This window comes from Schistocerca cancellata, unplaced genomic scaffold (genome assembly GCF_023864275.1).
Source record: "Schistocerca cancellata isolate TAMUIC-IGC-003103 unplaced genomic scaffold, iqSchCanc2.1 HiC_scaffold_551, whole genome shotgun sequence".
NCBI classification, from domain to species: domain Eukaryota; kingdom Metazoa; phylum Arthropoda; class Insecta; order Orthoptera; family Acrididae; genus Schistocerca; species Schistocerca cancellata.
In genome coordinates, this window is record NW_026046564.1 from 25,001 (window position 1) to 28,429 (window position 3,429).

Consider the following 3,429-nt stretch of genomic DNA (forward strand, 5'->3'; position numbering starts at 1 on the left):
GTGCGATCAGCCCAAAGTTATTCAGAGTCACCAAGGCAAACGGACCGGACGAGCCGACCGATTGGTTTTGATCTAATAAAAGCGTCCCTTCCATCTCTGGTCGGGACTCTGTTTGCATGTATTAGCTCTAGAATTACCACAGTTATCCAAGTAACGTGGGTACGATCTAAGGAACCATAACTGATTTAATGAGCCATTCGCGGTTTCACCTTAATGCGGCTTGTACTGAGACATGCATGGCTTAATCTTTGAGACAAGCATATGACTACTGGCAGGATCAACCAGGGAGCTGCGTCAACTAGAGCTGAGCAGCCGGCCGCCCGGGAGTGTGTCCCAGGGGCCCGCGCGAACACGCAAGCGTCCGCTCAATTATTCTGCAAACAGGAGGAGGCTGAGCTCCCCTGCACAATACACCTCGAAACCCTCTCAGGTCCCGGCGGCGCGCAGCGCCGTCCTAAGTACTTGGTCGGGTTCGAGAGAGGCGCAATCGCCCGGAGTTAGGCGAGTAGACGCTTTAGGTGCGACCACCCGTGCTCCCAACTGAGCTTGCCGCTGCCGACAGAGGCCCGGGAGCGTGCTGTCGTGGCATTGCCGGCGGGAGACAACACGCGCCACCTACGGTGACCGGCAGCTCCAACGCCAGCGCCACAGAAGGGCAAAGGCCCCACGTGGGTGCCGAAGCGAACTCTCCCAGCACAGCGCACGTGCCAACACGTCTGCACAACTGCGATACAACCACCAGCGAGAACCGCTGGGGGCGACCGAGCAGCAGACGGCGTCGCGGGCGCCGAGTGCCGGGCGGCGGCGCATCCTCAACGCACACAGTCCTCAGTCGGACCAGCACACTGCAGATGTCCACCGCGCTTCGCACCGGGCCCGCGAGGACCCACTTTGGCCGCCCGGCGCCGCGCGCAGGGTGCCCCGGCGCGCAGCTGCGCCGCCTGCCGCGTCCGTCGGCCGGCGCGCCTGCCACTGGGCGCCCCCACCAGCCGGCTGTAGCGCGTGCGCCCACGCACCGCGCGGCCAGCACGCCGGGCGGCCCCCCCTCACCGGCCGGGGACGGTCCCACCCAGCCACCGCCGCGTATCGCTTCACACACAGATTTGCCCTTACTGATTTACCTCCAGCAACAACAACCGCACCACAATGGGTTTACCAGTTGTTCATTTGCGTAACGTCACCAGCAAACGTAGACGTCCATCCCAGTTTGCAAATGCAACGATTATTGCATACCTGTCTGTTAGGTGTCACGACACACTACGTCTGCCCACATACACGCAACAAAATGTGCACGACTAGAGAACACGTGGGAGGTGGCCCCCTACGTATGCGATGTCCATTACGAGACCGACTGTCAACCAGCATCTGTACCATGTCGCAGATGTGGAACGCGGTGCACCATGCTATCACACTGTGTGAGAAGAGACGACTACGTTTGAATACACGCGCCACTACATCAACAGACGGCTCATGCTGATCGCCATCCAGGGCGTCCGTTAATCCCACACGTCTCTATGGCGTACCACACTGCAATGTAGCTGTTATGGGGAGACGGCACGTGGCTGAGTGCACAACATTTGGACCGTATGGTTCGCTGTTGTTGGGCGCAGTCGTTGTACGGTCACACATGTGCCACAGCGTATCATGCAGTACATACGGACCTATGTGCAGTACAATGTGAGGGTTAAGCTTACGACATCAGCGGACAGTGGACACAGGCCGTACCACGACGTAGACTGAGCGCTTCGACATGCGAATGCCAGTGAACAGCTGCGAAGGGCATTGAACACGCAAGCACCTGAACGACCAGCGTGCGAAGGCAGGGGGGAGGGTGGGGGCGATGTACATCCTGCAGTCGTCCACATTACAGTGTACAGCGGGAGCATGTAAAAAGTAAGCAACACTTGCGAAGTGTTGAACATGAAACGATACACAAGAGGGTGGGCGGTGCGAGTAGCGAACTATATTCAGAGGGTTGTGGTTAGACAACACTGGATTAATGTAACGTGTCATATGCCAATTACAGAGCAGGTTAAGGCACAACTTGGGTTAGGTTAAGGCACAACGTGGGTTAGGTTAAGGCACAACTTGGGTTAGGTTAAGGCACAACGTGGGTTAGGTTAAGGCACAACGTGGGTTAGGTTAAGGCACAACGTGGGTTAGGTTAAGGCACAACGTGGGTTAGGTTAAGGCACAACGTGGGTTAGGTTAAGGCACAACGTGGGTTAGGTTAAGGCACAACGTGGGTTAGGTTAAGGCACAACGTGGGTTAGGTTAAGGCACAACGTGGGTTAGGTTAAGGCACAACGTGGGTTAGGTTAAGGCACAACGTGGGTTAGGTTAAGGCACAACGTGGGTTAGGTTAAGGCACAACGTGGGTTAGGTTAAGGCACAACGTGGGTTAGGTTAAGGCACAACGTGGGTTAGGTTAAGGCACAACTTGGGTTAGGTTAAGGCACAACTTGGGTTAGGTTAAGGCACAACTTGGGTTAGGTTAAGGCACAACTTGGGTTAGGTTAAGGCACAACTTGGGTTAGGTTAAGGCACAACTTGGGTTAGGTTAAGGCACAACTTGGGTTAGGTTAAGGCACAACTTGGGTTAGGTAAGGCACAACGTGGGTTAGGTTAAGGCACAACGTGGGTTAGGTTAAGGCACAACGTGGGTTAGGTTAAGGCACAACGTGGGTTAGGTTAAGGCACAACGTGGGTTAGGTTAAGGCACAACGTGGGTTAGGTTAAGGCACAACGTGGGTTAGGTTAAGGCACAACGTGGGTTAGGTTAAGGCACAACGTGGGTTAGGTTAAGGCACAACGTGGGTTAGGTTAAGGCACAACGTGGGTTAGGTTAAGGCACAACGTGGGTTAGGTTAAGGCACAACGTGGGTTAGGTTAAGGCACAACGTGGGTTAGGTTAAGGCACAACGGTGGGTTAGGTTAAGGCACAACGTGGGTTAGGTTAAGGCACAACGTGGGTTAGGTTAAGGCACAACTTGGGTTAGGTTAAGGCACAACGTGGGTTAGGTTAAGGCACAACTTGGGTTAGGTTAAGGCACAACTTGGGTTAGGTTAAGGCACAACTTGGGTTAGGTTAAGGCACAACTTGGGTTAGGTTAAGGCACAACTTGGGTTAGGTTAAGGCACAACTTGGGTTAGGTTAAGGCACAACTTGGGTTAGGTTAAGGCACAACTTGGGTTAGGTTAAGGCACAACTTGGGTTAGGTTAAGGCACAACGTGGGTTAGGTTAAGGCACAACGTGGGTTAGGTTAAGGCACAACGTGGGTTAGGTTAAGCACAACGTGGGTTAGGTTAAGGCACAACGTGGGTTAGGTTAAGGCACAACGTGGGTTAGGTTAAGGCACAACGTGGGTTAGGTTAAGGCACAACGTGGGTTAGGTTTAAGGCACAACGTGGGTTAGGTTAAGGCACAA

General features: G+C 54.4%; 1 non-coding gene across 1 annotated transcript in view; it reads right to left on the reverse strand.

Moving 5' to 3' along the window:
* Positions 1-288, reverse strand: part of LOC126130215 (small subunit ribosomal RNA) — a 1,909-nt gene extending 1,621 nt beyond the window's left edge. The window contains exon 1 of the ribosomal RNA XR_007527389.1: positions 1-288. This exon is cut by the window's left edge and continues 1,621 nt beyond it. This is a non-coding gene — a ribosomal RNA (small subunit ribosomal RNA).
* Between the last annotated feature and the right edge of the window lie 3,141 nt (positions 289-3,429).